The 21,948-nt window shown below is 46.2% G+C and overlaps 1 long non-coding RNA gene across 1 annotated transcript in view; it reads right to left on the bottom strand.

Moving 5' to 3' along the window:
- Positions 1-484: 484 nt before the first annotated feature.
- Positions 485-21,948, bottom strand: part of LOC146054607 (uncharacterized) — a 60,837-nt gene continuing 39,373 nt past the window's right edge. The window contains exon 3 of the long non-coding RNA XR_014468285.1: positions 485-713. This is a non-coding gene — a long non-coding RNA (uncharacterized LOC146054607). The remainder of the gene's footprint in view (positions 714-21,948) is intronic.

Below are 21,948 nucleotides of genomic sequence, written 5' to 3'. Positions count from 1 at the left end.
CTGGTACGCGCATTTATATATTCCTAGAAGGATTGTTGTAGCACCGATTGTTTTAGAACACTGGAGGCGCAGAAGCCATACCACCTTTTTACGTACCTTTTTGGTCCTGTGGAAATCAGGACTTATTGATGACTTCTGGCGACACAGTTTAAATTCTGGAGTGTTCTTTTAGTTATTATTTTGATGTAATATAATCATTGCAGTCACTATTTTCCACTTTCAAAATCACATACCAGATTAAATACTGGGACACACTAAGTGAATATAAGCGCTATCAGTGCACCACACACTATATATATATATATATATATATATATATATATATATATATATATATAATCATCCAATACAGACAAGCAGTGGCACTCCACGATTTAAATGGTGCAAAAGTTTAATACAAACCTTTTGGGGTACGTGCTCCCCTTTTTCAAGGTTAACAGTGCAACAGTTCAAACAAACAATGTGTGCTATAAATACCCAAATGTACATGACAAGTGATTATTCACAGACTAAGTTGCGTGGTCTGGCATCTCCCCGAACTTCCGGTGTACACGGAAGCTGGGTGGTGGGGGCGGGTGTTGCTAGGGCTGACGTATGTGCTGCTATGCTGCAGCGTCTCTCCGGCTGGTTGCCTGGATAACGTTACCTGGGTAACGGCTTTCTTTATGATCCAGGATGCGCCGGGCTCGCCTTCCCACGGACGGGAGGTCTGTCTACAAAAAACAATAAAAAATGAAATAAACATACAGGTGAAGAACATATACTATGCTTAATAAGACTGTTCTCAAAACAGATGTATATGAGTGCGCTAGACCAGCTGGAGCCTCAGTGCGGGGTATATTTATCCCTGCACATGTGAAAGAGTGCTACACAGACTCCTGCAGCCTCTACAGGTCTCCATATGCTGACTGCCTAACATATAAATACTATGGGATGTTCTATATACGGATGTTACTGTAAATTACTAATTAGCTGGTTATGGTAATCCCTCTGCCATTATTTACTTGAACCCAAAGACACTCATGTTTAGCCTATCGTCGAATCCCTTTGGTTTACAGGTGTCCAAAGTAAAAATCCATTTGGCCTCTCTTTTGAGCAGGGCCCCTGTATATACATAAATATTATGTAGGTATAATATATAGTGCAGCCTCTCTTCCTTTTCCCTTTGATTACTAACATGTGTTCGGTTGCTGACACTAGACTGCTAATAGCGGATATCTGGTTGCTATGGGTTACAGTACAGCCTTGCTTCTCACATCATGTTATTAACCAGGTCTGATGGAGAGCACATTGTGTAATAGGCGAATACTAACATCCTTCATAATAAATAGCAGCACAGTAACAGTATACACGTTACTATGACACAGTATATAGTGATATAACCTGCACGTAGACTGAAGGACGATGATCTAACAATATCTGTAATAACCATGTATATTACTAGTAGCTGTCCCCAGAACAGGGGAATAAAAGCTGATCTGGATAAATGGGATTCTGTTACCAATTGTATAACTATAGACTTTTCTTTAATACTTTGTACATTTTTCTGCATGTTACAGATAGTTCGGTGGGCCTGTAATGGTAACCAATAATAAAATCTTCCAAAAATGACTTTTTATTCAGCAAATGGACTACTGATGTCTTTATTACTGGTGCTGGAATATAAACACAGCGTTTACCTGCCAATCGGGGATTGCTCAGTACAAGGAGAGATACATTATATTCCCTGCTTGCTGTGGTCATTTTTTGCCTGCTGTCCTCCAGATGAAGCACTTAGACAAGAGCAATTGTTATGACAATGTTATGGCTTGGCCATTTTATGTCCCTGGGCCTGATCGGTAATCTGTGAAAATTGCTGGTGACTGTGTCAGTTAGCGACTGAATTCCAAAACTATCGCAGGTCGCTATCCACTCACAAATCCATATGCAACTCCCGAAACATCGAAAGGTCTGTGAAAATGAGAGGTAGGTCCGAGGCTTCCACTAACCTGTGACTGAGACAGGCAGTACTATGCCAGCGTAGACGACATAGATTCTCTCTTAAAAGTTCCTGCATTTTTCTGACACTAAGAAATTGTCAGGTTCCCACTCCCACATGCTTTCTTCCTGTCAGACAACCTCTGGCCACTTTGCGATACCAATCCATAATCGTTTTCAGTTGCTATTTTCCTTCTCGCTTTTGCATTGTGAACAGTACGCATGCGTAGCCATTCAATAATCGCTTATTTTGCCAATTCTTAATAACGATTAACTCAATGCCCACTGTTCCTAGTCCAATGTTTCACTGATACTGCCACCCTTTTGGATAATACAAGTAGTACAATATAGATATCAATGTATTTTTCTTCTACCTCCCCATGGCAGCCAATACAACATGGGTTCCTCCCCCGTGGGTAGTGACAGGAAAGGGAAAAAAAGACACCATCCCCCTATATTAGGGCGCCTCCTCCTTGGCTCAGTGTCTTTTTTTCCCTTTCCGGGGTAGTGAAGGTGTAGGGCTTACCCTGTGAAATGCAGATATCTCCCCAAGCCACCGCTGCGGCGTTCTGGCAGGCGGAGGAGAGGTTGAGCTGGCCTCTGGGAGCATCGGCTCCAGGTGCTGCATGCGACCCACAGGGCGAGCTACAGGCGGTGGCGTCCCCGGCGTGGCACATAGACAGCGTGTATGAGCGCGTCACGCCGGGCCTGCGTTCATCCATAGGGAAAGCGGGCGGACGTCATCAGGCGGCGGCGCATAAGAGTGACGACTTCCGCCGGAGTGTGGCGGAAGTCGGGGGATAGCGTTCTGTGAGAACGCGTGGAGGACGCGGAGACGCCGGTAAGCACTATGCCACCAACGGTGTTGCTTTTTCTAGCTTACCTATCCCTCCACTGTACCACCTGTAAGGTGCGCTGGGCTCATATGTATTTTTTTTGTCTGATATAGGTTTAGCGTGTGCTGCTGTGTATTTGTGTTATCAGCTGTGGACTAAGGAAGCTTGCTTACCTAGTGTTGTAAGGTGGTGCAGGTAGGATCACTCATTATGCAAAGAGGAGTGAAGTGTTTTTTTCCATATGATGGATTCACTCTGGTTTTTATTATTGTTAGTGCTGCGCCCCTGATACCATGGAGGAGGAAAAACGGTAGTCTGTTAAAAAGTCAGGGTAAGCCTTTATCCCTGTGATTGTTTCTTTTTTGTGTGTAGCTTGCAGGGATTTTTTTCTGAGGGTAAGAGATATTTTTTTCTTTATTGTGTTGTAGATCAGAGTCAAGCAAGGACAAGAAGTCCAAGGCTAAACCTAAAAAAGTCAATGTGCCTAAATGCAGTTTATGTGATCTTTTGCTGCCAGAAAAGCATGTGGGCAATATTTGCGATGGATGTAAATCGCCTCAGATTCTGCCTCCGGCGCAGATGGCAAGCCTGGTGGAGATGCTTAGAAGTGCACTCGCAGGTTCTTTTGTAACCAAGGAGGATTTGGTTAAAATGACGGCCAAAAGGAAACATGCAGTCTTGAGTGAGGACTCTGATGATGCCATAGAAGGGCCAGCTAAGGAGCCTATATTAAGTCAAAATATTGACGATGATGATGATACAGGGCTGGATAAATCTGAAGAAGATTTTAATCCAGATATGGTGGACAATTTGCTCACATTGATCCATACAGCCCTTAATATAGAAGACCCACAAGAGCATTTGAATCTTCAAGAATTATTGTTCAAAGATAAGAAAAAAAAGGGGAAAACATTTCTTCTGTCCCAGTCTTTAAAAGAGGTGATAGCAGAGGAATGGAAGGTGCCTGACAAGAGGGTCACGGTTCCTTTAAAAGTAGGGAAAATGTACCCTTTTCAAAAGGATCAGGTCCAATCATCGGATGAATCCCCTAAGGTAGATGCAGCAATTGCACGCCTGTCTAAAAAGACTACGCTTCCGCTTGAAGAAGCAAATATCTTTAAGGACCCCATGGACAGAAAAATAGAATTGGGGTTAAGGAAACAGCATCTGATGATGGGTGCGTCCCTAAAGCCGGCAGCTGCTATGGCGGTCACGTCAAGAGTGGCAAGGGGATGGTGTCACCAGTTAGAGGCAGATTTGTTGGACGGTATCAGGAGATCTGATTTGCTAAAAAGTATTCAGGATATCCAGCTGGCCATTGAGTTCATGTGCGAAGCCTCCATGGATTCAGTACGTCTAGCGGCCAGGGCGGCAGCAACTACAGCCGTAGTTAGACGGGCACTGTGGCTGAAGCCCTGGGCAGCTGATGTCCAGTCGAAAAACAAATTGCTCTCATTACCGTTCCAAGGGAACTACTTGTTTGGAAAACAGCTGGATGAGTTAATCACAAAGATTTCGGGGGGCAAGTCAGTATGGCTGCCCCAAGACAAGGTGGCAAAAAAGAATACCACCGGCAGGTTTCAGCCACAAGACTATAGAGATACAAGGGCCTATAGGCCAGGGAGAGCATTCAGGAGAGGGTCATGGAATTCAAGAATGAATTTTCGAGCCCAAAGAGGAAAGGACAATAAGTCCACCTTCCAGAAGGATAGTCAATGACGCCAGGACTCCGGTGGTAGGGGCCAGGCTATTGCAATTTCACCAGGTCTGGCAACAAACCACCACAGACCGGTGGGTGTTAGAGATAACACACACCGGATACAAAATAGTTTTCAAAGTATCCAGGAAGGTGTTTTCTGGAATCACCAGTCCCCAGAGAAAAAGAAGAACGGGAAGCGCTGTTCTCAAGCTTAGATCTAATGTTACAACAAAAGGTGGTCGAAGTTGTGCCAAAGGATCAAAGGCAGATCGGTTGTTTCTCCAGATTCTTTATAGTAAAGAAGGCCACAGGAGGTTTTCGAACCATATTGGACTTAAGAAAACTGAACCAATTTGTGATAGTCAGACCATTCAAGATGGAGTCAATCAGATCAATTCTTCCGGATCTCAGGCAGGGAGATTATATGACATCTATAGATCTAAAAGATGCCTACCTACACGTCCCCATTTTCTGGAAACACCAAAAGTTCCTGAGATTCTGTATACAAGGCGTTTGTTACCAATTCACGGCACTACCATTCGGCCTGGCCACGTCGCCGAGAACCTTCTCCAAGGTTTTGGTAGTAGTGATAGCAAAACTAAGGAAAGAAGGTGTTACCCTTTGGCCATATCTAGACGATATTCTAGTAGTGGCAAAATCGGAGGAAGCGGCGAAAAGGGACACAGAAAAAGTTATCCAGTGTCTAAAGGAGCACGGGTGGCTAATCAATGGAGAAAAAAGCCATTTGACTCCAACTCAACAAATAAAATATTTAGGGGTGGTGATAAACACTCAAAGAATGACAGTGAAACTAACAGAAGAAAGAAGGAACAAAATTGTAAACCAGGCAAGAGAAATGTCCAAAAAAATGGTGGTGTCATCAAAAGACTGTATGACAGTACTAGGCCTCATGGCAGCGGCACTAGATACAGTACAGTGGGCCAGGTGGCACACAAGAAAATTACAAAACGCGTTCCTAGCGCAGTGGGATGGAAAGAGCAAGGATCTTTCACAAAGGATCGTCTTAACAAGGGCTGCAAGGTCAGACCTAGAATGGTGGGCGGACGAGAACCGCCTAAAAAAAGGCAAATCGTTTGCAACAATCGAACAAATTGTAGTGACTACGGACGCCAGTCAGTCAGGATGGGGGGCAACCTGCGGACAAAAGGTGGCCCAAGGCGAGTGGTCAAAAGTTTGGCGAGAGGCGCATTCAAACTTGAGAGAAATGAAGGCAGTGGTGCTAGCCTGTCAGTTCTTTCAGGAAGAGCTCGTCGGAAAAGAAGTAGTGGTGAGATCCGACAATCAGTCAGTAGTGTCATATGTCAATCGACAAGGGGGCACAAGAAGTCGTCAACTTATGAAAGGTGTAACAGAGCTGTTCGAATGGGCAGAAACCAAAGTCCCAGCAATCATAGCAGTTTTTCTAGCAGGAAAAGAGAACCAAGTCGCGGACGAGCTGAGCAGGAAAAAATGTCAGCCAGGCGAATGGGAACTCAACAACGAAGTGTTTTCAGCATTAACAAACAGGTGGTGGGTTCCACAAGTGGACCTTATGGCAACAGCAGCCAACAGGAAAGTTCCAGTTTTTTTCTCAAGGTTTCAGGAACCTCAAGCATCACAGATAGATGCGTTGACGGCCACTTGGGACATGGCAAGGGCATATGTGTTCCCACCTTTCCCGATCATTGCGAAATTACTCAGGAAGATCCAGAGAGAGAGGACAGAAGTTCTGGCAATATTGCCTTTTTGGCCAAGGAGAGCTTGGTTCAACAAAGTTCTCCAGATGGCGGTAGACGAACCATGGACACTCCCGTCAACACCGGACCTTCTGATACAAGGCCGAGTACATCAGGCACAGCCGCAGGCCTGGAGGCTGACGGCCTGGCGGTTGAGGTCAACTCTTTAAGAAGTGAAGGGTTTTCAAAGAATGTTATAAACACACTTCTGAAGGCAAGGAAAGCTTCAACCTCAAAGTCCTATTATAAAGTGTGGAAGAAATACATTTATTGGTGTCGTGAGAATCAAATGATTCCAAAGAAAATTTCTTCTATTTTGGAGTTTTTGCAAAAAGGTTTACAAATGAAACTAGCAGTCAATACACTTAAAGTACAGGTGGCAGCACTTGGAGCAATGATGGATCGAAGAATTGCTGACAATAAATATGTACGCCGTTTTTTTCAGGCGGCGAAGAAAATAAGACCGAGAGTCAGGGCAACAATGGCACCATGGGACTTGAATCTAGTATTGGGGGTGTTGGCAGCTGAGCCATTCGAACCGTTGGAAGAGATTAATCTAAGTCTTCTTACCTGGAAAGTTATTTTTTTAGTAGTAATTACCTCAGCGAGGAGAGTATCCGAGCTGCAGGCGTTATGGGCTGAGGAGCCATTTTTGAATTTTTTTAGTGATAAAGTCGTATTACGTACAAATCCTAAGTTTTTGCCGAAGGTGGTATCGGAATTTCATCTTAATCAAGAAATAGTATTGCCTTCGTTGTGTATGAATCCAGGGAATGAGAAGGAAGATCGGTTGAACAAGCTAGACCTAGTAAGGGCATTGACTGTTTATACAGAAAGAGTCAAGAGTTTTCGTAAGGCAAAGAATCTATTTGTGCTTACAAGTGGAAAAAACAAGGGGCATATGGCCTCAAAGGCCACAATTGCAAGATGGATCAGGTTATGCATAATTAAAGCATATGAGATCAGAGGAAAAGAACCGCCCATGGGGCTCAAAGCACATTCTACTAGGGCAGTGGCCTCATCGTGGGCTGAGAAGGAATCAGCCTTCGGCAGTAGATCTGTGTAAAGCGGCAGGGTGGTCTTCCATCCATACGTTTACCAGGCACTCTCGGATTGATGTCCTATCTTCGGCAGACGCGAAGTTCGGTAGGAAAGTCCTTAGTGCGGTAATATATAAAAAAAAAAGGAGATTATCTGTGTATATATATGAAAAAATTAATGTTGTTAACCTATGGTTCTTCCCCTCCCAAGTGAGGTAACTGCTGGGATAGTACCCATGTTGTAATGGCTGCCATGGGGAGGTAGAAGAAATATCAGATTCTTACCTGATAATGTGTTTTCTTCTACTCCACCATGGCAGCATATATTCCCGACCCAATGTGTTGTATTATGCTGGTATGTACTAACTGTGTTTTATTTAAGCTGGAAAAGTCAAAAGACACTGAGCCAAGGAGGAGGCGCCCTAATATAGGGGGATGGTGTCTTTTTTTTCCCTTTCCTGTCACTAACCACGGGGGAGGAACCCATGTTGTAATGGCTGCCATGGTGGAGTAGAAGAAAACACATTATCAGGTAAGAATCTGATATTTCTGCTGCCTTAATAACTTGAAAAACTGTTTATATGTATGGGGCCTTACTGTCCCTGTACAATGTACTGCCTAATAATACAATATTCCTCCAGATAAGAACCTTTCCTATGCATTTTTTTTTACAGTTTCTTATATAGCAAGGCAGATTCCATTGTGCTTTACAATTGTACACTGTGGGGGTTATTCTGGTTGGTGCGGTGGGACCGTACACGGTCGGATCGGTTTTTTTTTATTTCATCTGCGCATGCGTATCTTTCGCTTTGCGCATGTGTGATGACCACGCACCACTCACGGACGGGTCTCTCCGTGTAAAAAAACCTGTCCGCAAGAGCACGGTCATTGTGGGCGGCATGTGTGCGTTTTTATGGGAGCAGCCAGAATAATGAGGAAAACTGGGTGTACACGGGGGTGTGCACTCAAAATGCATGGGGTCACAATCGCCTCGATCGGCGAACGCGCTGTGCATTTTGGCACAAAAACAGGCAGACGCCAGAGAGTGCCCATGACCACCCCTAGAGCTACCGCATGAGAGTGGACGCCTGGGCCTGCTAATTAACGCTGATTACTAGTCAAACACATACACCTGAATGTAATAAGCAATGCTGCAGGCTATTAAGTGAAAACCATTATTTCTCTATCATTCTTATGGGATACAGGGAAGTCGTTCTTAACGATGGGGAAAAGCGCATATCCGAAGGAGACAGGCACAGATAAAACTTTATACTGGGTGTACTGGCTCCTCCCCTCTCCTCCCCCCCTCCAGCCAGTTTGAGAACTGTGCCTCAGGAGAAGCACGCATCAGGAAGAGCTCCAGAGAGTTTTATCTTCTGTTTAATTTCTTTATTATTTTGGGGCTGCTGTTTGGACTAACAGCATTCCTGCGTCGTGGGAGACTAGGGGAAGGGTTCAGCTGCTGGCCACTTCAAGGTACAGAGCTGTCCCTGCCACAGGACCACCGTCCTGAGTGGGTGTTGTTACCGCGGGCATTGCGCTGCAGCGCGCACACCCCTGGCATGCTGCACACCCCTAGTCCAGTCTGAAGACGTCAGTGGTGAGTATTACCCCGGGGGCCCCCGGGTTACTGTGCAGCAAGATGGCGGTATCGGCGGTGCCCTGCACAGGGACCGCGCAACCCCCTGCCTACACTGGGACAGGGTACTGCCTCCCGTATTGTCCAGGGCAGTTGCCAAAGAGGTTTGGACATTCCCCAATGTCAGTCTCAGTATAAAACGCAGGTAAGCTCCGGCGCCATTACGCTGGGCGGAGCTTACCCAGAGTGGGACCAAGCTCTGTGAGGGCGCCAAAACCTGCTTCTTCCCTGCCTGCTGGAAACGCCATTATACTGCTCCAGACACTCCTCAGCGGTGTGGATCAGAGGGAATCTGCTGGCAGAGACAGCTTCAGGTTTTCAGCGCTTGTGTACTTGTACACTTGCCTGCATACACTGTAAAGTACTGTTAACATTACTGTACTGTTTTACCAGCTCTTATAATCGGAGAGCTAAGGTTGTTTGGTGTATTGGTCCCCTCCATTATCCTCTGTACACCACCCCACTAGCTTGTTAAGCTGTACATGATCAGATCTAACTACACATTAATTATCTAGATAAATCACACTGCATATCCACTGTGTTTGCGCTGTGTGTGAGGGGAGACTGTTTGTTTGTCACAATGGTGAGGAAACTTACATGTATGGTGTGCAGTGATAAGTTTGTGCCAGCATCTTCATCACAGGTTACTTGTGAGACATGTATGTCCCCACAAAGTAGTGGGGTTACCCCACAGCTTACTGGGCAGCAGAGTAGCACACAGGACAGCTCACAGGAGCCTGCCTGGGCAAAAGGGATGAAAGCCATGCTTGAAACTGTAACTACACAGTTAACTGCTACTGCAGCACAGACCCAGAGAGTACAGAGGGAGCTTGCTATCCTGTCTGCCAGAGTTGATATAATCACTCCTACCCCTGGGGATACTCGTAAGAGAAGTGCCCCCTCTCAAACCCCTGATTCTGGGGCTGATGATGGGGATGATGATGTGGGAGATGCAGACGCAGGTGATGAGGAGCCTGATGCTTCACAGTCACTGCTGCGGGGCACAGAGCCATTAATTATGGCAATCAGGGAGGTGTTGGATCTTCCCTTAGCTGAATCCTCTGAAGGGCATGCTTTCTTAGCTACTCAGAAAAAGCAACAGGTGGTTTTCCCCGAGCAGTCTGACCTGGAAAGTACTTTCAAGTCAGCATGGAAAAACCCAGAAATGAGGTTTAAAGTGGCTAAGAAATTTAGAGCCACGTTCCCTTTTGATCCTGCGGGACGTAAGGTGTGGGAGGAGCCACCGGAGGTTGATTCTTCTGTGTCTCGCTTAGCTAAAAAGATGGTGCTTCCAGTACCAGGGTCGTCTTCACTGAAAGACGCCATGGACAGAAAGGTTGAAAACACCCTTAAGTTAATTTTTACTGCTAGTGGCGCGTGTCAGCGTCCCATCTTAGCAAGTTGTTATATGGCTAAGTCTATATACACGTGGGCCTCCCAGATCCAGGAAGGTCTTCTGGGTGACATGACAGTAACACAGGTGTCTGAACAATTACACCATATTCAGGACACTGCAAAAGTTCTGTGTGAAGCGCAGAAGGAGTTAGGAGCCATTAACGGCCGTAACTCAGCCATGGCGGTGTCAGGGTGCAGATCCCTCTGGCTGCGGCAGTGGGTAGCTGACGCGGACTCCAAACGGAGTGTAGAAAACCTCCCCTTCACAGGCGGCAGGTTGTTTGGGAGTGATTTAGATGAGTTAATCTCTAAAGCCACGGCAGGGAAGTCCACTTTCCTGCCATCAACCCCACAGGCGCCAAAGCGTCCTTTTCAATCTCACTCCCAGCAGTCCTTTCGGGCAAGTAAATTCCGCCCTAAAGCCAGGGGTGGTTCAAATGCTGCCAGAGGCTCCCGGGATAAATTCAGGAAGCCTGCTGCTTCGGCCACCTCAGAGCGGCCATCCGGGGCAGCTGCAGGTAAACCCGCAGCATGACGGTGGGGCTCCACCATTAGCTCCGGCAGAGGTGGGAGCCAGACTGGCATTCTTCGGCCATGTTTGGGAAGCCTCGTGCCTCAATACTTGGGTGCAGGCTCTTATTATGCACGGCTACAAGCTGGAGTTTGCAGTACAGCCACCCCAGAGGTTCTTCAAATCAGGCATTCCAGCGTACCCAGAGGACCAAGTGGTGTTGCAGCAAGCAATCCAAAAGCTGGTACAGGCCAGGGTGATAACCCCGGTCCCTCCCCTAGAGAAGGGACAGGGTTATTACTCAAATTTATTTGTAGTCCCAAAACCGGACGGGTCAGTACGCCCAATTCTGAATTTAAAATCCCTGAATCCCTTCTTGAAGGTAACCAAATTCAAGATGGAGTCCTTGCGGGCCGTGATAGCCGCACTGGAGGAAGGGGAGTTCTTGGCGTCCTTGGACGTGAAGGACGCCTACCTTCACATCCCAATATGGGCCCCTCATCAGAAATACCTGAGGTTTGCGCTATTGAACGATCACTATCAGTTCCGCGCACTGCCGTTCGGCCTGTCCTCAGCCCCGCGCATATTCACCAAGGTGATGGCGGAGATGATGGTGGTTTTAAGGAAAAAGGGTATCTGTGTGATACCATACTTGGACGACCTGCTGGTAAAGGCGCGGTCGCCAGAGGAATTGCAGGCAGCCTTACAGGTTACCATACAGACCCTGTCGGGTCATGGTTGGCTCCTGAACTTGACAAAGTCCTCTCTGATCCCTTCACAGAGACTTCAGTTCCAGTGGATGGTGCTGGACACGGCTCTCATGAGAGTGTCCCTGCCACAGGACAAGGTGGTAGACATTCAACAGCTGGTCACAGAGTTGTTGAAACCCCCCCAGGTGACGGTGCACCAGTGCATTGTCCTGTTAGGAAAGATGGTAGCCTCTTTCGAGGCTCTCCAATTCAGGAGGTTTCACAGCAGGATTTTCCAGCTCGACCTCCTGAGCAAGTGGTCCGGTTCACACCGCCAGATGCATCGGCGGATTGTGTTGTCATCTTGGACCAGACTGTCGCTACAGTGGTGGCTCCACACGCCCAACCTACTGGCAGGGCATCGGATTGGCATCCAGGATTGGGTCTTAGTCACCACGGATGTGAGCCTCATGGGATGGGGTGCAGTGACCATGGTTCAGTCCTTTCAGGGCAAATGGACCCTATGGGAGACACGCCTCCATATCAACAACCTGGAGTTACATGCTGTGTATTACGCACTTCTGAAGGCGGCCCCTCTCCTCAGCGGACAGGCGGTCCGTATCCAATCAGACAATGCCACTACTGTGGCATTCCTGAACAGACAGGGCGGGACCAAAAGCAGGCCCTGTATGAGGAAAGCAACGAAGATCCTGTCCTGGGCAGAGAGTCACTGTCAGGCTCTCTCGGCCATATTCATACCCTGGGTGTACAACTGGGAAGCAGACTTCCTCAGTCGCCACGAGCTCCATCCCGGGGAATGGAGTCTACACCACCAGGTATTCAGCTCTCTGCTGGCTCGTGGGGGACCCCACTGGTAGACTTGATGGCATCAAGAAACAATTGGAAAGTATCCAGGTACTTCTCCAGGGCAAGAGACCCTCAGGCAGAAGGAGTGGACACCCTCTCCATACCATGGACGTTCAACAGCCTGGTGTATGTCTTCCCACCGATTCCCCTAGTGGCTCGGGTGCTAAGGAAGATAAGAAGAGACAGAGCCGAGGTAATTCTGATGGCTCCGGACTGGCCACAAAGAGCGTGGTACCCAGAGCTTCTAAGTCTACAAAGGGACTCGTGGTGCCTACCCCTGCAAAGAGACCTGCTCATGCAAGGACCATGCGTCTTCCAGGCCTTGGAACAGCTGCGTTTGACGGCCTGGAAGTTGAGCGGCAGATCCTGACACAGAAGGGATTTCACACTTCGGTCATCAGAACTATGCCAAGTGCAAGAAAACCGGTAACGGCTGCACATTACCACCATATCTGGAAAAGATATGTGGGTTGGTGTGAACAGGAAAAGTTTACTCCTTCGGAGTTTAAACTGGAAAGATTTCTTAGATTTCTTCAAGCAGGTCTGGACCTGGGCCTACGTTTAGGCTCCTTGAAGGTGCAGGTATCTGCACTATCTGTCTTTTTCCAAAAGAAGCTGGCTAATATACCTGAAGTGCAGACATTTCTGCAAGGAGTATTGCATATACAGCCTCCTTTTGTGGCCCCTACTCCACCATGGGACTTGGATGTCGTTCTGACGTTCCTAAAATCCTCCTGGTTTGAGCCATTGGAGGAAATTGATCTGAAATATCTGACATGTAAGACGGTGGTCTTACTAGCCCTAGCTTCGGCTAGGAGGGTCTCTGAGCTAGGGGCATTAACTTGCAAGAGCCCATATTTGATATTCTATGAAGACAGGGCAGAATTACGCACTAATCCGCGTTTTCTGCCCAAAGTGGTGTCTGCGTTCCATGTGAACCAGCCAATTGTGGTTCCTGCTAGTGGGCCTCATTCTGAGGTGCCAACATCTTTGGATGTGGTAAGGATTCTCCGTGTCTACATCAGGAGAACAGCGAGGATTAGCAAGACTGATGGACTTTTTGTCCTCTACGATGCCCAAAAGATAGGGCGTCCTGCTTCCGAGCAGTCTATTGCACGCTGGATCTGTGCAACCATTAAACAGGCTTATGTGGTAGCAAAGCTTCCTATGCCTACTGGGGTGAAAGCCCACTCAACTCGTTCAGTGGGGACTTCCTGGGCGGCTGCCCCAGGAGTATCGGCCTTACAATTGTGTAGAGCTGCCACATGGTCAGGCCAACACACCTTTGTCAAGTTTTACAAATTTGACGCTCTGGCCACTGAAGATACTCAGTTTGGGCAAGCGGTGCTGCGGCAATAGGTTCCACACAATCCCACCCGTTCTGATATCTTTGGTATATCCCCATCGTTAAGAACGACTTCCCTGTATCCCATAAGAATGATAGAAAAAATAGGATTTTAATACCGACCGGTAAATCCTTTTCTCGAAGTTCTTATGGGATACAGGGTGCCCGCCTCTGTGCGGAGGTTTGCCTTGCTCACTTTGTGAGATGTGGACCAATACTGGGTCCTTCTGTTACCCTTTTTGTTCCTTGCGGACATAAGGGTGTAGGTTACCAAGGTAACTTACTGTTACATCGTGTACCTTAAAGGTTCACGAGTGTAGATTGTCACTTAAGTGATAATTCTTATACATTGTTCCAGTTGGAACACAGTTCAAAAAAGTTGTCATGTTTGACATCTTCTTAGGCCCTTAGACTTCCCAGGTTCTGTGGTCGCTAATGTGGTCTATGTACGTTGAATGTATGTTGGGTGTGCTGGATGAATCTCCCCACGGTAAATATTACACATATTCCTCTCATACTGTTCTTCTCCTTCGGCACAGTTCCCTTAACTGGCTGGAGGGGGGGGAGCAGAGGGGAGGAGCCAGTACACCCGGTATAAAGTTTTATATGTGCCTGTCTCCTTCGGATATGCTCTTTTCCCCATCGTTAAGAACGACTTCCCTGTATCCCATAAGAACTACCTGCAAGCCACACACAGCCCTCAAACACATTGGAAGCGTATCTTTCTACACTTTAATTTTAGTTAATATTCATTCTAATACCTGCTTATATATGTCCAGGTAGTTATTTTATAACCATCTACACCCATTCAGAAAGTATTTTTATACTTTAAAAGCAGGACACTCAATTCACAGGAGTCGACATGTGTCAACTTTTTCACGGTAACACAAACATACCAGTTTTTTTATTATGAAAAAAACACATAAACCACGTCTAAGAGCAACAATGATGGTTTTGGTCTCAATTTCTACTTGCAATGGTGGAGCAATGTCCTAAGGCCATGGCCACTATTTTGCACACAATCTGTATATTTTTTCCCAAGAACATACATTATGCACTTTCATATCTGCTATGAACTTCCGTCCGTACACTGTGGCGTACACTCTGATGTACGCCAGGTATCAGTGGCTAAGGGAGATCCGTCCGTGCATGGTGGCGTATGCTCAAGTGAATGCCACTCCCCATTGTCGATGTTTGTGACCGTCCATGTGCGGCTGTTCTATGGGCGGACTTACGCTCACCGTGAGCATACGGGAAACACGGTGTGACGGACCGTACGCACGTTTCGCCGATTCGATCAGAATAATGCCCCATGATAGTACAAACTGGGTAACAACAGACTTGGAGGTAAGAGGGCCCTGCTGCAAGTTTACAATCTACAGGGACATAGGAGAGAAACACAAGGACAGGCACCAGTAATAGCTTAGCAGTCCCACCAAGACCAGAAGGAAAGCTATATGATACATAAGTGCCTTAGATGGTTATGCGTGTGGAACTTAAATATGTTAGGGTGAGTTTTCAGGGAACGCTTGAAGGTCTGGAGTCTAGTAGTGAGTCCTATTGTGCGTGGACGGACATTCCATAGAGTGGGGCAGCCCGGTGAAAGTCCTGTAATAGTGAATGGGAGCTAGTAATCCATATAGAAGACAGATGCAGATCTTGTGCAGAGCAGAGTGATCGAGTTGGAAGATATTTAGAGATAAGTAGTGATATACATTGATGTAGTATGGTTATTATTATTATAATTTTATTTATAAGGCGCCACAAGTGTTTCGCAGCGCCGTACAAAGGAACAATACAGGGAGACAAAGCTTGGCATAACATTGAATAAATAACAAGAATACAGTACAAATAAAGAGCGCCACAGTTCAATACACATTACAGCTTGGATATAAGTAGTGAGGACTCAATCAACATACAACTAGAGGCTAGATGCCAATGATGGAGATGAGTATGCGGACAAAGATGGTCACTGAGTGTTGGAGTATAGGAGAGCTGTGAGTGACATGTGAAGAGATGAGGGCTTTGACAACAGGAGGGAAGAGGGCCCTACTTGGAGGAGCTTACAATCTAGTAGGAAGGGCAGACAGACAGATTACAAGAGGTGCAAGCAAGTGGGTGGTGGTTAGATAGCAGGATGTAAACAGGCAAGGGGTCAGAGAACCATCTTGTTTATGCAGTGGAAGGGTATGCTTTGATGAATAGGTGAGTTTTCAGTGCCCGTTTGAAGCTTTGCAAGGTCGGGGAGAGTCTAATGGAGCGAGGGAGTGCGTTCCACTGAAGGGGTGCAGCACGGGCAAAGTCCTGTACTCTAGCATGGGAAGCAGTGATCAGGGTGGAGGAGAGACGACAGTCGTCAGCCGACCGTAGAGGGCGGGAGGGTGTATGAATGGAGATGAGGTTAGAGATATATGGAGCAATGGAATTAGAGATGGCCCTGTATGTGAGTGTGAGGTGTTTGAAGAGGATTCTGTAGGGGAAAGGAAGCCAGTGCAGATTTTGTTGAAGGGGAGTGGCAGAATTAGAGCGGCGGGAGAGGAAGATAAGCCTGGCTGCAGCATTGAGGACAGATTGGAGAGGAGCCAGTTTGGATTGAGCGAGGCCGGTGAGGAGAACATTGCAGTAGTCGAGCCGTGAGATGACATGTGAGTTTGTCATGAGTGGTCATGGTTGATAGCTTTATGTGATTAGAAGTTTTCTATATTGAATATTTTTTTTAAACTGGCAGAGCGGATCAGCAGCAGATTAACATCTTGCTAGGAAGATCAGCCTAGCGTCAGAATTCAACATGGATTGCAGTGGCAAGAGTCTGATTTTAGGAAGACCAGTTAGTAGACTATTGTAATATTCAATGTAGGATATAATGAGTGCAGGGATTAGATAGTTAGTAGTGTCTTGTGTAAGATAACATGTGACATATTTTGTATATATTTTTTGATGTATGTAACATGATTTGGAGACAGATTGAATGTGGGGAACAAAGGACCGTTCAGAGTTGAAGATGAACCCTGTACAGCGAGCTTGTAAGGTAGATTGTCGAGTTGTCAAGTTATGGAGATATCAGGATGGTAACTGCTCTTGGCTGGTGGGGATATAATTAATCTGTTTTGGAAATATTGAGTTTGAGGTGGCGAAAAGACATCCAAGATGAGATGGCAGAGAAGCATTCAGAGACTCAGCCCAACACCACTGGTGACCACTCTGGGGTTGATAGATTTGAGTGTAATCCGCATACAAGTGATACTGAAATCCAAATGAGCTGATTAGTTTACCAAAATATGAGGTATAGATTGAGAAAAGCAGAGGAATTAGCCTTGCGGAACTCCAACTGACAGAGGTAGTGAAGATGTGGAATCAGAAAAGCACTGAAAGAGCAATTAGATAGGTAAGATTAGAACCAGGAAAGGGCTTTATCATTAAGACATAGCTAGTATACTGTTTGTATGAGAAGAGTGTGATCAACAGTGTCAAAGGCAGCAAAAAGATCTAGAAGAAGGAGTAGTGGGAGGAAGAGGCGGGGCCACAGCGGTGCGGGAGTGAGTGAGGTGGAGGTGAGAGCTCCCCGGGCTATGTAAAAATCCGCCAAACTAAGCCACTGAAGATCCTGAAATACCGGTATACTGGCACAATAACGTGCGATTAGCCGCACAAATATCCCCTATCGTAGTATTTGGAGTACCCGCTGGCGTGCTGCTGGTCAGACGGAACTACACTGTCACAGCCAGTGGTGCACCATCCTTACCCTTCCCTTCCCGGAGGTTGCGTCACACGCGACTACACGCCCGCCCGCTTCTGTGCATTGCCGGGCAGTGAGAGAGCCAGGCCAGAGAGACGCTCCAAGTCGATTCAGGCAAGAGGCAAGAGGCGAGTGTGCGGCTCAGACGGAGTAACGTGAGGGTGAGACAGTGAGAGGGTCTCACCTCACCATCTACTCCCCAGCCGCAGTAAGACGATTTGGGCAAGAGGCGAGTGTGCGGCACAGACGGAGCAACATGAGGGTGAGACAGTGAGAGGGTCTCACCTCACCATCTACTCCCCAGCCGCAGTAAGACGATTTGGGCAAGAGGCGAGTGTGCGGCACAGACGGAGCAACGTGAGGGTGAGACAGTGAGAGGGTCTCACCTCACTATCTACTCCCCAAACCTGCAGCAAGACGATCTGGCAGAGAGGTGTGAGAGGGATACAGACGGAGTAAAAGCGTGGTATATCTGGCTGCTCCCTGCAGAGACCACAACAGCATATGGCACCGGGACTCTGCTGAAAAAGCTGACAATACAGGCGCTGCAAGCATGGGAGACAGTGAGAAGGTTTTCTGCCGCTCGAAGATTGTATATACCAGCCAGCCATCACTCAGATGAACTGAATATTCAACAATCTGGTGCAGTATAACTTCATTATTTACTACCGGTGACTGTATAATACTATTTGCACAACAGATGCCAAAATAAAAAAGCTAAGGACATTTAATTGGGGAGTGGCATTGGTGTTTGGAGTAGTAATATACGACTTATTGGCCCATCAAGTTGGTGACTAAATACAGCCAGATAGAGGTGCCCGGAGTCGGGGACGGTGAGAGGGTCCTCTCTTTACTCCCTCATATCCTCATATACTACAAAGGCATATATAACGTAAGCTGCCTACCACAGTCTAAGTCTGAATTTTTTTTTATTGTTTCTTAATTAGACACATGTAAAACCGAAGCTGTCTGTATAGTCCCCTCCGGATAGTATCCCAGCGGCGAAAACCGAGGCAGGGCCCCGTGTGTAGGGAATAGCCTCCCCTACCTGCTTTACTGGTATATTGTCGCAAGACGATAATCTGGCTGGGACTACCAGCGAATTCAATTATAAAAATGGGCAAGACTGGTAACGCAACTGCTGCCGCTCGTCTGGAAAAGTTTGCCCGAGCACAAGGGGGCAATGCGTCACAGACTCCTAACACCACGCCGCAAACTACCCCCGCAAAAAGCAAGCCAGTTTCACCTGCACCAGATAATACCCTTCAACAGATATTAGAAGCAATTAATACATCAGAACAACGTTTGTCTGACCAAATTAAGGATTTACAAACTGACATATCCTCGATTAAGCTGGACCTACAAAAAACAATAGAAAGGATTAGTGCAGCTGAATTACGGATATCAGCCGTTGAGGACAACAGCAGTAACTGTACCCAAAAAGTTGATAGACTGTCTCAACAAGTAACTGAGATGGGGGCAAAATTGCTGGATATTGAGGGTCGATCTCGCAGAAACAACCTGCGTTTTGTGGGTATCCCTGAAAAGGAGGAGGGATCCGATGCCCCAAAATTCATAATAGAATGGTTACTTACATCCTTTGGCCAGGAAGCGTTTTCAAAGCAATTCGCCATAGAGCGGGCGCATAGGGTACCCCCCAGACCACTCCCTCCGGGATCTGCCCCAAGGACCCTAATTGTTAGGTTCTTGAACTTTCAGGACAGAGACACTCTTCTACGTCTAATACGCTTAAAGGGTCCACTGATGCTTAATGGAACTCAGATCGCAGTATTTCCAGATTTTGCCTTAGAGGTACAGAAAGACAGAGCAAGGTTTATTGACGTGAAAAGGCGACTCCGTGAGAAGAGTATTAAGTACTCAATGCTGTTTCCATCGAAACTTAGAGTGATCTACAACAACGAGACTCTATTTTTCTTAACTCCACAGGAAGCTTTAAAATGGCTTGACGTTAATAGCCCTGGTTCTCGACAACTGGCAGAGGCTTAGCCAAACATGTTGGTAGAAATTGAATAGCTAGGGGGATCTCTTCCGCATATTGGTGGCCCGATTTCTTTTTTTTTTTTTTTCTCTTCCTTCTCTTATCAGCTATCAGGGGTCGAAAGACCTTCCTGTTTCGATACTTGTGTATATATTTTTCTCTCTTCTTTTCTTTTCTTTTTTTTGGGGGAGGGGGGATAGATATAGATCAGGTATGCCTAGCACTGGGAGGTATACAGGGAGGGGGGAGGGGACTGGGGGGGTCTATGTACAGTTTGTATTGTTTTTGTGTAAATCCAGGTATAGATGCATTGCGCCTGTTGACTCGTTACCCTGCTGTAGGGATACATTTAATGGGGAGGTATGGCAGGGGTTAACAATTTAGGTATTAATATTAAAATAGTGACCTGGAATGTCCGGGGACTGAATTGTAAAATAAAACGCTCCCTAGTTATGAATCGTCTAAGAAAAATGGCCCCAGACATAGTTGCTTTGACAGAAACTCATTTGGTGGGAGCGAAACAAATGGCCCTAAAGAAACCATGGGTTGGATACTCCTGCCATGCCTCCTTTACTTCCTCTGCTAGGGGAGTTTCATTGTTGATAAAAAAAACGTTGTCTTTTACATGCAATTGGGTTTGGTCTGACCCAGGGGGTTGTTATATTTTTTTAGATTGTTTAATTGCGGATTCTCCATTTATTATTTTGTCTATCTACATTCCACCTCCCTTCTCGTATAAAATCCTTACTAAAGCTATTGAATTTGCTGCCCACTCTCCTAACTCCCCGGTCATCTGTATGGGTGATCTAAATAACATTCTGGACCCTCAATTAGATCGGTGGAGAAGTGGTAATAGTGGAACAGGCCGAGGTAACAGGGGATTGGCAAACTTTATGCAAAATGTCGGATGGGTGGATCCATGGCGGATACAAAATCCCTCCACTCGTCAATACTCATGTTTCTCTACATCATATTCCACTTTTTCCAGGATTGATTATATATTGGTCTCCAATAGCCTCGCCCCCCAAGTTCATAAGATCGAATATAGATCGAGAGGTATCTCAGATCACTCTCCGGTCTATATGGAACTCTCTCTGAACACCGATCGGGGGTGCAGCTTTTGGAGTTTCAATTCTAACTGGTTGCATAATATTGATAGTAGTGAGAACCTGGAAGAACAATGGCGGGAATATTGGGAGGTCAACCAAGGTTCTGCCTCGGCAGCAATACTATGGGATGCCTTTAAGGCATATCTGAGGGGAACCCTACGGAAATGTATAGCTGTATTTAAGAAAGAATGTAGAAAGACAATTCAGGAGAAAGAAGAAATTAGTATGGCTAGTGAAGCTGAATATCTGTCTAATAACACCGATAGTGCTTTTCAGTCCTGGTTAAAGGCTCAGAGTATATGGGTAGAGGCAGTAAAGGCAGAAAACGCCAAAATTATGCTCCATAAAACCCAGGTAAAATACCGTTATTCTGATAAGTCAGGTAAATACCTTTCCTACTTGTCTCGAGCGGAGTTAGCCTCTAAAACCATTAGTTCTATCATAAATGAAAAGGGGGAATTAGTAAGCTCCACCCCACAAATAGGCGAAGCATTTAGGTCATATTTCACAGGGATATACACTTCCCAGTTACAGCACAGTCCAACTGAGATTGAAGAATTTTTGGTTAACATTGCTCTCCCTATCCTACATAAAGATGCCAGGACAGAATTAGAATCCCCCCTGATGATCACCGAGGTTGTCAAAGCAATCGATGACTCAACTAGTGGGAAAGCACCCGGATTAGACGGGATCCCCATGGAAATTTACAAGAAGTACCGGAACCTTTTAGCACCGCTACTCTTGGAGACACTTAATAACTGTTTCGCTGACGGCACCATCCCTCCAACAATGGGCCTTATTTTGGTTCATTCTTTCTGACAAAATCCTTCTTAGATGGGCAAAACCATGTGCACTGCAGGTGGGGCAGGTGTTACTTGTGCAGAGAGAATTAGATTTGGGTGGGATTTTACTTCAAAGTGAGATCTATATTGCAGTGTAAAAATAAAGCAGTCAGTATTTTCCCTGCTCAGAAACAAAATTACTCACCCAAATCTAATTCTCTCTGCACATGTTACATCTGCCCCCCCCTGCAGTGCACATGGTTTTGTCCATCTAAGAAGGATTTTGTCAGAAAGAATGAACCAAAATAAGGCCCATAGTCCGAGGCTAAAATTGTTGTAATTTTAAAAACCGGGAAATCGGCCCGGGATCTTGATTCATATAGGCCAATATCTCTGATTTCTGCTGAGGCCAAGATATTGGCAAAAATACTTGCGTATAGTCTAAACCAACATATACTTACATTAATTCACCATAATCAATCAGGTTTCATGCCCGGTAAAGATACTTCTATTAATATACATCATCTCTATACCCATCTTCAGACTATCAGTAAGGACAACGGTGGCTCAATTATAGTCTCGCTTGAT

The sequence above is a fragment of the Crinia signifera genome, unplaced genomic scaffold (genome assembly GCF_055691185.1).
Source record: "Crinia signifera unplaced genomic scaffold, ASM5569118v1 HAP2_SCAFFOLD_270, whole genome shotgun sequence".
In the NCBI taxonomy this organism is placed as follows: Eukaryota; Metazoa; Chordata; class Amphibia; order Anura; family Myobatrachidae; genus Crinia; species Crinia signifera.
This window is presented reverse-complemented; position numbering and strand designations above follow the sequence as displayed.